General features: G+C 51.2%; 1 protein-coding gene across 1 annotated transcript in view; it reads left to right on the top strand.

Moving 5' to 3' along the window:
- The window catches only part of LOC144952016 (suppressor of tumorigenicity 14 protein homolog), a 79248-nt gene that overhangs the window by 522 nt on the left and 65365 nt on the right, over positions 1–13361 (top strand).

The following is a 13361-nucleotide window of genomic DNA, read 5'->3' as shown; positions in this document are numbered from 1 at the left end:
GGGGGTCTTACCTGTATGGTGTACCAGTGTGGGCAGATGAGGTTCACCTGTGTGAGTGTACTAGGTGCGTCTCACGTGTGTGTATTAGGTGAGTCACCTGGATGTGTGTGTGTGTGTGTACCCGGTGGGTCTCAACCTGTTTGTCCAACCACGTGAACCCCAACCTCACCTGCGTGATTCTACACGTCAACAATGTTGAAAACACACGCACTGCGTGATCCCAGAGAGCTACTGTAGGTAGACCTTATAACCTTTACTGCAGCCTTACGCACCTTTATTTCTCCGTCGTAATAAAAAGTGCGCAATGTCAATACATACGTGGGGTTTGATGAAACAAAGTTAGTTGTGACTTGCGTTTGCCCATCCTTAATTTGTGTTTTTGATTATTTACCTTCAAAGAAAAAAATCTGCCCATGTCTCGCACTCCCCAGAAAGGGCATCTCTCACCCCAGGTTAAGATACCATTGCCTGCAGCTAACATCGGAGAGACTGAAGTTGGTGTTCATTTTGATTCACGGTGGCTGAACGTGTCAATCGGCGAGATGTGCGTTGACGGTGTCTTGCAGGCAAGGAGGGGGGGGGGTGAGGCTTGGCTGGCTGATTAATGAGTCAGATATTGGTGGTTTGCGGATGGTTTCCCGCACCAGGGAATGTGGAGTGTCGGCCTGTGGGTGGCAGGTGGGGGGCAGTTGGTGTGCAGGTGGGTGGCAGGTGGGTGGCAGTTGGTGTGCAGGTGGGTGGCAGGTGGGTGGCAGGTGGGTGGCAGTTGGTGTGCAGGTGGGTGGCAGGTGGGTGGCAGGTGGGTGGCAGTTGGTGTGCAGGTGGGTGGCAGGTGGGTGGCAGGTGGGTGGCAGTTGGGTGGCAGTTGGGTGGCAGTTGGGTGGCAGTTGGTGTGCAGGTGGGTGGCAGTTGGTGGCAGTTGGGTGGCAGTTGGGTGGCAGGTGGGTGGCAGGTGGGTGCAGGTGGGTGGCAGTTGGTGTGCAGGTGGGTGGCAGTTGGTGTGCAGGTGGGTGGCAGTTGGGTGGCAGTTGGGTGGCAGTTGGGTGTGCAGGTGGGTGGCAGTTGGTGGCAGGTGGGTGGCAGTTGGTGTGCAGGTGGGTAGCAGTTGGTGTGCAGGTGGGTGACAGTTGGATGGCAGGTGGGTGGCAGTTGGATGGCAGGTGGGTGGCAGGTGGGTGGCAGTTGGATGGCAGTTGGGTGGCAGCTGCAGGTTTGCAGGTGGTTGTGGTTTGCAGGTGGTCCCCACACCGGGCAATGCTGAGTATTGGTCACTCGGCCAGTGCGAGGTGCTTCCAGCGTGTTTTCGTTGAGACGGCGTCACGGCTGCTGTTCGGGTGAGGCACGGGGGGGGGGGTTGCGTCGTTCCGCGTTTTGAGTGCACGCGGGACGGAGCGACGGTGTTGGCAGTAGCGGTCACGCGCGACAAACCCGGCGACCCGAGTTCGATTCCCGCTCACGATCGCCGACGACACCGATGACGATTATCTGAACCGGTAACTGGGGTGGGGGGAGGTCTACACGGGGGGTATTTGTCTTTTGGATCGGAGGGTGGTGCCAGAAACATAGGAAGCGTCCCGCTTTGAGCACAGGTGCTGGACATCAAGAGATGGATCATCATCTCCAGTTGTGAATGTGTGTCTGTTCAAAATGTTTAGCGTACTTCCCGACATGCAACAAACTGGAAATTTGCCATGTGGCTACTTTCCAGACTGTACACCATGCAAACATTATAAAAATATACCTTTGTTGGGGGGGGGAGCTCAATAATGCAGTTATTTTTTGCACGGCATGTGAGATGTGACGCCACATCTGTCACGTGACCCGCACATGCGGAAGCGTAACGCATTGTAGTGCAGTGGTTAGCGCGCTGCGCTACGAACCCGGCGACCCGAGTTCGATTCCCGCTCACGGCAACCACCGGTGACGATTATTTGAACCGCTCCTGGGTCTCCCCTAGGTCGACTCAGCCTCAAACGAGTAACTGGTGCGATGTGTAAACATCGCCACTGGGGAGACAAAGGCGGCTGGGCGTGGTGAATCCAAGTCCTGGGTGAAGCCGGGTAGTCCAGCTTGTTACTAATAATCTGCAGCTTCCGTTCCTTCAAACCCCGACCTCTTCTCCCTTACCCCAACCCCTATCACTACCCCAACCCCTATCACTACCCCAACCCCTATCACTACCCCAACCCCTATCACTACCCCAAACCCCTATCACTACCCCAACCCCTATCACTACCCCAACCCCTATCATTACCCCAACCCCTATCACTACCCCAACCCCTATCACTACCCCAACCCCTATCACTACCCCAACCCCTATCACTACCCCAACCCCTATCATTACCCCAACCCCTATCACTACCCCAACCCCTATCACTACCCCAACCCCTATCACTACCCCAACCCCCATCATTACCCCAACCCCTATCACTACCCCAACCCCCATCATTACCCCAACCCCTATCACTACCCCAACCCCCATCATTACCCCAACCCCTATCACTTACCCCAACCCCTATCACTACCCCAACCCCTATCACTACCCCAACCCCTATCACTACCCCAACCCCTATCACTACCCCAACCCCCATCACTACCCCAACCCCTATCACTACCCCAACCCCTATCACCACCCCAACCCCTATCACCACCCCAACCCCTATCACCACCCCAACCCCTATCACCACCCCAACCCCTATCACTACCCCAACCCCCATCACTACCCCAACCCCTATCACCACCCCAACCCCTATCATTACCCCAACCCCTATCACTACCCCAACCCCTATCACCACCCCAACCCACATCACTACCCCAACCCCTATCACTACTCCAACCCCTATCACTACCCCAACCCCTATGATTACCCCAACCCCCATCACTACCCCAACCCCTATCACTACTCCAACCCACATCACTACCCCAACCCCTATCACCACCCCAACCCCCATCACTACCCCAACCCCTATCACTACTCCAACCCCTATCACTACCCCAACCCCTATCACCACCCCAACCCCCATCACTACCCCAACCCCTATCACTACTCCAACCCCTATCACTACCCCAACCCCTATCATTACCCCAACCCCTATCACCACCCCAACCCCCATCACTACCCCAACCCCTATCATTACCCCAACCCACATCACTACCCCAACCCCTATCATTACCCCAACCCCCATCACTACCCCAACCCCTATCACTACTCCAACCCACATCACTACCCCAACCCCTATCACTACTCAACCCCTATCACTACTCCAACCCACATCACTACCCCAACCCCCATCACTACCCCAACCCCCATCACTACCCCAACCCCTATCACTACCCCAACCCCCATCACTACCCCCAACCCCTATCACTACCCCAACCCCTATCACTACCCCAACCCCCATCATTACCCCAACCCCTATCACTACCCCAACCCCTATCACTACCCCAACCCCTATCACTACCCCAACCCCTATCACTACCCCAACCCCCATCACTACCCCAACCCCTATCACCACCCCAACCCCTATCACTACCCCAACCCCCATCACTACCCCAACCCCTATCACCACCCCCAACCCCTATCATTACCCCAACCCCTATCACTACCCCAACCCCTATCACCACCCCAACCCCCATCACTACCCCAACCCCTATCACTACTCCAACCCACATCACTACCCCAACCCCTATCACTACTCCAACCCCTATCACTACCCCAACCCCTATCATTACCCCAACCCCCATCACTACCCCAACCCCTATCACTACTCCAACCCACATCACTACCCCAACCCCTATCACCACCCCAACCCCCATCACTACCCCAACCCCTATCACTACTCCAACCCCTATCACTACCCCAACCCCTATCACCACCCCAACCCCCATCACTACCCCAACCCCTATCACTACTCCAACCCCTATCACTACCCCAACCCCTATCATTACCCCAACCCCTATCACCACCCCAACCCCCATCACTACCCCAACCCCTATCACTACTCCAACCCACATCACTACCCCAACCCCTATCATTACCCAAAACCCCCATCACTACCCCAACCCCTATCACTACTCCAACCCCTATCACCACCCCAACCCCCATCACTACCCCAACCCCTATCACTACTCCAACCCACATCACTACCCCAACCCCTATCACTACTCCAACCCCTATCACTACTCCAACCCACATCACTACCCCAACCCCCATCACTACCCCCAACCCCTATCACTACCCCAACCCCTATCATTACCCCAACCCCCATCACTACCCCAACCCCTATCACTACCCCAACCCCCATCACTACCCCAACCCCTATCACTACCCCAACCCCTATCACTACCCCAACCCCCATCACTACCCCAACCCCCATCACTACCCCAACCCCTATCACTACCCCAACCCCTATCACTACCCCAACCCCCATCACTACCCCAACCCCTATCACTACCCCAACCCCTATCACTACCCCAACCCCTATCACTACCCCAACCCCTATCACCACCCCAACCCCTATCACCACCCCAACCCCCATCACTACCCCAACCCCTATCACTACCCCAACCCCTATCACTACCCCAACCCCCATCACTACCCCAACCCCTATCACTACCCCAACCCCTATCACTACCCCAACCCCTATCACCACCCCAACCCCTATCACTACTCCAACCCACATCACTACCCCAACCCCTATCACTACCCCAACCCTATCACCACCCCAACCCCCATCACTACCCCAACCCCCATCACTACCCAACCCCCATCACTACCCCAACCCCTATCACTACCCCAACCCCTATCACTACCCCAACCCCAACCCCTATCACTACCCCAACCCCCATCACTACCCCAACCCCTATCACTACCCCAACTCCTATAACTACCCCAACCCCTATCACTACCCCAACCCCTATCACTACCCCCAACCCCCATCACCACCCTAACCCCCATCACTACCCTAACCCCTATCACTACCCTAACCCCTATCACTACCCCAACCCCTATCACTACCCTAACCCCTATCACTACCCCAACCCCTATCACTACCCCAACCCCTATCACTACCCTAACCCCTATCACTACCCTAACCCCTATCACTACCCCAACCCCTATCACTACCCAACCCCTATCACTACCCCAACCCCTATCACTACCCTAACCCCTATCACTACCCTAACCCCTATCACTACCTCAACCCCTATCACTACCCCAACCCCTATCACTACTCCAACCCCTATCACTACTCCAACCCCTATCACTACCCCAACCCCTATCACTACTCCAACCCCCATCACTACCCCAACCCCAATCACTACCCCAACCCCTATCACTACCCCAACCCCTATCACTACCCTAACCCCTATCACTACCCTAACCCCTATCACTACCCCAACCCCTATCACTACCTCAACCCCTATCACTACCCTAACCCCTATCACTACCCCAACCCCTATCACTACCCCAACCCCTATCACTACCCCAACCCCTATCACTACCCCAACCCCTATCACTACCCCAACCCCTATCACTACCCCAACTCCTATCACTACCCCAACCCCTATCACTACCCCAACCCCTATCACTACCCCAACCCCTATCACTACCCCAACCCCTATCACTACCCCAACTCCTATCACTACCCCAACCCCTATCACTACCCCAACCCCTATCACTACCCGAACCCCTATCACTACCCCAACTCCTATCACTACCCCAACCCCTATCACTACCCCAACCCCTATCACTACCCCAACCCCTATCACTACCCCAACCCCTATCACTACCCCAACCCCTATCACTACCCCAACCCCTATCACTACCCCAACCCCTATCACTACCCCAACTCCTATCACTACCCCAACCCCTATCACTACCCCAACCCCTATCACTACCCCAACCCCTATCACTACCCCAACTCCTATCACTACCCCAACTCCTATCACTACCCCAACCCCTATCACTACCCCAACCCCTATCACTACCCCAACCCCTATCACTACCCCAACCCCTATCACTACCCCAACCCCTATCACTACCCCTATCACTACCCCAACCCCTATCACTACCCCAACCCCTATCACTACCCCAACCCCTATCACTACCCCAATCACGACCCCAACCCCTATCACTACCCCAACCCCTATCACTACCCCAATCACGACCCCAACTCCTATCACTACCCCAACCCCTATCACTACCCCAACCCCTATCACTACCCCAACCCCTATCACTACCCCAACCCCTATCACTACCCCAACCCCTATCACTACCCCAACCCCTATCACTATCACTGCCCCAATCAGGACCCCAACCCCTATCACTACCCCAACCCCTATCACTACCCCAACCCCTATCACTACCCCAACCCCTATCACTACCCCAACCCCTATCACTACCCCAACCCCTATCACTACCCCAATCCCTATCACTACCCCAACCCCTATCACTACCCCAACCCCTATAACTACCCCAACCCCTATCACTACCCCAACCCCTATCACTACCCCAACCCCTATCACTACCCCTATCACTACCCCAACCCCTATCACTACCCCAACCCCTATCACTACCCCAATCACGACCCCAACCCCTATCACTACCCCAACCCCTATCACTACCCCAACCCCTATCACTACCCCAATCACGACCCCAACTCCTATCACTACCCCAACCCCTATCACTACCCCAACCCCTATCACTACCCCAACCCCTATCACTACCCCAATACCTATCACTATCACTACCCCAATCACGACCCCAACCCCTATCACTACCCCAACCCCTATCACTACCCCAACCCCTATCACTACCCCAACCCCTATCACTACCCGAACCCCTATCACTACCCCAACTCCTATCACTACCCCAACCCCTATCACTACCCCAACCCCTATCACTACCCCAACCCCTATCACTACCCCAACCCCTATCACTACCCCAACCCCTATCACTACCCCAACCCCTATCACTACCCCAACCCCTATCACTACCCCAACTCCTATCACTACCCCAACCCCTATCACTACCCCAACCCCTATCACTACCCCAACCCCTATCACTACCCCAACTCCTATCACTACCCCAACTCCTATCACTACCCCAACCCCTATCACTACCCCAACCCCTATCACTACCCCAACCCCTATCACTACCCCAACCCCTATCACTACCCCAACCCCTATCACTACCCCTATCACTACCCCAACCCCTATCACTACCCCAACCCCTATCACTACCCCAACCCCTATCACTACCCCAATCACGACCCCAACCCCTATCACTACCCCAACCCCTATCACTACCCCAATCACGACCCCAACTCCTATCACTACCCCAACCCCTATCACTACCCCAACCCCTATCACTACCCCAACCCCTATCACTACCCCAACCCCTATCACTACCCCAACCCCTATCACTACCCCAACCCCTATCACTATCACTGCCCCAATCAGGACCCCAACCCCTATCACTACCCCAACCCCTATCACTACCCCAACCCCTATCACTACCCCAACCCCTATCACTACCCCAACCCCTATCACTACCCCAACCCCTATCACTACCCCAATCCCTATCACTACCCCAACCCCTATCACTACCCCAACCCCTATAACTACCCCAACCCCTATCACTACCCCAACCCCTATCACTACCCCAACCCCTATCACTACCCCTATCACTACCCCAACCCCTATCACTACCCCAACCCCTATCACTACCCCAATCACGACCCCAACCCCTATCACTACCCCAACCCCTATCACTACCCCAACCCCTATCACTACCCCAATCACGACCCCAACTCCTATCACTACCCCAACCCCTATCACTACCCCAACCCCTATCACTACCCCAACCCCTATCACTACCCCAATACCTATCACTATCACTACCCCAATCACGACCCCAACCCCTATCACTACCCCAACCCCTATCACTACCCCAACCCCTATCACTACCCCAACCCCTATCACTACCCCAACCCCTATCACTACCCCAACCCCTATCACTACCCCAACTCCTATCACTACCCCAACCCCTATCACTACCCCAACCCCTATCACTACCCCAACCCCTATCACTACCCCAACCCCTATCACTACCCCAACCCCTATCACTACCCCAACCCCTATCACTACCCCTATCACTACCCCAACCCCTATCACTACCCCAACCCCTATCACTACCCCAACCCCTATCACTACCCCAATCACGACCCCAACCCCTATCACTACCCCAACCCCTATCACTACCCCAATCACGACCCCAACTCCTATCACTACCCCAACCCCTATCACTACCCCAACCCCTATCACTACCCCAACCCCTATCACTATCACTACCCCAATCACGACCCCAACCCCTATCACTACCCCAACCCCTATCACTACCCCAACCCCTATCACTACCCCAACCCCTATCACGACCCCAACCCCTATCACGACCCCAACCCCTATCACGACCCCAACCCCTATCACTACCCCAACCCCTATCACTACCCTAACCCCTATCACTACCCTAACCCCTATCACTACCCTAACCCCTATCACTACCCCAACCCCTATCACTACCCCAACCCCTATCACTACCCCAACCCCTATCACTACCCCAACTCCTATCACTACCCCAACCCCTATCACTACCCCAACCCCTATCACTACCCCAACCCCTATCACTACCCCAACCCCCATCACTACCCCAACCCCCATCACTACCCCAACCCCTATCACTACCCCAACCCCTATCACTACCCCAACCCCTATCACTACCCCTATCACTACCCCAACCCCTATCACTACCCCAACCCCTATCACTACCCCAACCCCTATCACTACCCCAACCCCTATCACTACCCCAACCCCTATCACTACCCCAACCCCTATCACTACCCCAACCCCTATCACTACCCCAACCCCTATCACTACCCCAACCCCTATCACTACCCCAACCCCTATCACTACCCCAACCCCTATCACTACCCCAACCCCTATCACTACCCCAACCCCTATCACTACCCCAACCCCTATCACTACCCCAACCCCTATCACTACCCCAACCCCTATCACTACCCCAACCCCTATCACTACCCCAACCCCTATCACTACCCCAACCCCTATCACTACCCCAACCCCCATCACTACCCCAACCCCCATCACTACCCCAACCCCCATCACTACCCCAACCCCCATCACTACCCCAACCCCCATCACTACCCCAACCCCCATCACTACCCCAACCCCCATCACTACCCCAACCCCCATCACTACCCCAACCCCCATCACTACCCCAACCCCCATCACTACCCCAACCCCCATCACTACCCCAACCCCTATCACTATCACTACCCCAACCACGACCCCAACCCCTCCTGAAACACTCCCGCCTGTTCTCCTGTCACCATAACTACTGAGAATCAACACGGGCCAATGACGTCATCTTGTTACCAAAAAGTGACAATTCACACAGGTTAAAGTCGTCATCCTGTTACCAAAAAGTGAGAATTGACACAGGTTAATGACGTCATCCTGTTACCAAAAAGTGAGAATTGACACAGGTTAAGACGTCATCCTGTTACCAAAACGCGACATTTCACACAGGTTAATGACGTCATCCTGTGAGTGGTGTCTGGACAATTGACGTCACGGCAAGCAGATATCCGACGCTAAGGAATACTGTACACGTGCACTGTATTCATTTTTGTTGTTGATTTTACAGGCGAACCCGGTTCCAGCCAAACAACAAAAACACGACAATCTAGAAACTGCTGCACGGCACAGTACGCACAACATGCAACACTGTACATTAGCCTACAGTACAGTGCACTATCATATAGTACAGTGCTCTAGCATACAGTGCACTGGGGTACAGTACAGTGTGCTGTCATACAGGACAGTGTACTGGCATACAGTACAGTGTGATATATACAGTACAATGCACTGTCGTACAGTACAGTGTGCTAGCGTTCAGTACAGTGCACTAGCGTGCAGTACAGTGCACTGTCGTACAGTACGACGCACTAGCGTACAGTACAGTGCATTGGCGTACAGTGCGCTAGCGTGCAGTGCACTAGCGTACAGTACAGTGCATTATCGTGCAGTACAGTGCGCTATGTACAGTACAGTGCGTTGGCTACAGTACAGTGCGGTGCGTGAGCATGCGGTACAGTGCGCTAGCTTACAGTACAGTGCACTAGCATACAGTACAGTGCGCCACATACAGTACAGTGCACTAGCGTGCAGTACAGTGCACTATCGTGCAGTACAGTGTACTATCGTACAGTGCAGTGTACTACATACAGTACAGTGCACTAGAATACAGTACAGTGCACTGGCATACAATTGTTTATTGGCATACAGTACACTATCGTACAGTATTCTACAATTCAATACAGTACACTTGCATGATGTTGATGATGGGGTTAGGAGGCTTTCATCATCCAGCAGTGGCTTGACTATGGCTGATGGTGGCAAAGATTTCCAAATTTCTTTCCCTCTTGGGACCAAATAATCTCGCAGAATAATCGACAGGAGATGATCGATTGCACTGGTCAGCAAAAAAAAAACATGTTTTTCTGGCCTGGACTTTTGCAGCTGTTTTAGACTAATTTCAGGGTGCTGATTCCAAATCAGATCTCAGATTTGCTCTATCACATCTCATTTTTATGCTATCGGCATACTCCATTTTCATTGATTTTACCCGGAATTAACTCTGTCACTTATGATTGCAAGTTGTTGCGAGTCAGTGACTGCTTTAGAGTTAAAATATGGTGCTGTATTTTTAGGATGGTGTGTTTATAATATAATTTTATGTAGATATCCATATTTATTTAATATTTTTCTTCTGCAGTTTTTATTGAAAATGCAATATTTGATATCTCAAAAACCTGAGGTGATAGACAAAAACTGATGCCAGATTTGGAATCAGCACCCCAAAATTACCTTAAAACCGTTGGAATACCTTATGCCAGAAAAATAGTGTTGACCAGTGTTATCCAGTGGCTTCGGTGGCACAGGATTTTCACTAATCATTGTTTAAAATTGCTTATTTTTGCACATTGTTCCATTCTTTGTTTTTTTGTGCTTGAAATGTGTTTGCTGGATTCAATTGGGATGAATAAGCACACAAATAGACTATACCTTATAAAGTTACTGTATTTACCTTACCCTACTTGCCAATCCAATCTCGAAGACTTTCACATGGGGTGGTGTATCTACTTGCATACTTGTCATTGTTTAACAAGTCTGTATTGCATAATGTACTCTGTATATATGACGTTGAAATCGAGCATAGCTACGTTTTGTGTCACGCTACATGGTGCCCGATCACCTTCAGAGCGGTTTTGCCAGCTCTGCCTGGGACCACTGGATAACATTGGAAGCCGGATAAAATCGTATCCTAGAAAATCGATTATCAACTGTAAATAATCAACAGCTCTCCTCTCCTTTTCTGTATTTGGATTGTCAACCAACATCGGTTAAAACATCGACAAGATGTCTTACTCTTAGGTTTTTTCGGTAAAGTCACATAGGTAAAAAATAAAATTAATAAAAGTAAAATAAAAATCACGACGTTTCGGAGGCAACACAAGCTTCAAATCTAGAATCAACAAGATGCACCAACTGTTCTCTTTTAGCCCCGCCCACCCCCCAATACGTTCCACTCATTGGCTGCCACATTCAGATAAGCCCCTCCCCCTTCCCTCCCCCCTTAAACTTGTTTTTAAGAGCTTGACTCTTGCAATTTTGCCTCACTTGAGACAGTAAATCTGGCTGTGACGGTCCCACCTGATGACGGAGACTTGTGTTGCCTCCGAAACGTCGTGATTTATTATTTTATTTCTATTATTATTTCTGTATTTTTTTATTTTTTAACTACGTGACTTTACCGAAAAACCTAAGAGTATGTAATCAATCGGCTTATGAACAAACACAGTCTTCGACTCAAGACGTGAGATATAATGGGAGGCTTTATTATCTCTCGCCTCCAGCCTCTCACGACTGACCTCTCCTCTCTCACCATCCAAGAAGATGACACAAACTTGATTTGGAACTAGAAATAAAAATAAAAATTCAATAATAGCATACGACGTTTCGATTGCAACACAAGCAATCGTCATCAGGTATAAATGAAAGAGAAAAAAGAAAAAACAAACCTAGTAAGCTTAGAAATATAATGCAATACAACATAGAGTCAGCACCCTATGTGTGTCTTTCTCTGTGTCTCTGTTATCTCTCTCTGCTTATGTGTCTGTCTGTGTGTCTCCGTGTCTGTGTTTTGTGTCTCTCAAATTTAGCAATCTTTGGAAAAACGTAATCAACCAGGTGGGGTGTTGACTGTTATGTTAGCCGATTCTGTGTTGTATTGCATTGTATTTGTAAGTTTACTAGGTTTGTTTTCTCTTTCCTTTGGACCTGATGATGATTGCTTGTGTTGCAATCGAAACGTCGTATGCTATTAAATGTATTTTTTCTTTCTACGTGAATTTACCGAAAGAAACAAGATTACACAACTCCGTTTTGGAGTGGTGCATTGCTTGGGTTGTGCGGCGTGTGTGGTTTAAAACTAAACTTTTTGTAAAATTAATTTTACCAGCTTAGACCCCATCCGGTCATCCTCGCAGAAGCACAGGCTTTTGGCTAAGCCCATTGAACAAAGTCGGTGGTTACTGCATTGCGCGCTGTTTCAGATGCGCTGCTTCTGCAGCCGTCTGGGACACTGCCGATATTGGGAAGGAACTGAAGCTTGTGCACTTTTAACGTCGTCATCTAGATTGACAAAGTCATCTGTTAGGAAGTGCTTTTTTTACGTGCTTTTTATTAACTCACTCTGTCTGTTGTTGTATCCTCAAATCTTGTACCTCAATTTTTACCCACTTCCCAATGTGGTATCGACTGCAAACTTGGTATACTTATGTCATACTGATGACAATACTATATTCTGTCATTTAAAATGTATATATATTTTTAAACATTACTTTTGTATATGTTATGTTTCGACTTGGGTCTAATTGCCCACGGTCAACTGACGTTGGCTGTAATTGCCCACGGTCCCTTACATTATGGCAAGCTTCGGGGCCACTTCCTGGAGTCATGGAGTTTTTCCATTACTAGTACGGTACATTTCATTAAAGCATGTTTAAATGAAAAAAATATATTACTTATTGTGTTTATCCTTCCCCCGCACCTCCGATTAGCGTGGTTGGCTCCGCATGGTGTGAAAGACGCCTGATATACAGGAGGTCGTGGATTCGATCCAGACCTTGACGCCTATTGTGTATTTGGAATTTGCGTATCTCTCATCATCATCATCACGGTAGTTAGGAGATGTTGACTACCTCGCCTGGTATACAGGA

This window comes from Lampetra fluviatilis, chromosome 65 (assembly GCF_964198595.1).
Source record: "Lampetra fluviatilis chromosome 65, kcLamFluv1.1, whole genome shotgun sequence".
NCBI classification, from domain to species: Eukaryota; Metazoa; Chordata; class Hyperoartia; order Petromyzontiformes; family Petromyzontidae; genus Lampetra; species Lampetra fluviatilis.
This window is presented reverse-complemented; position numbering and strand designations above follow the sequence as displayed.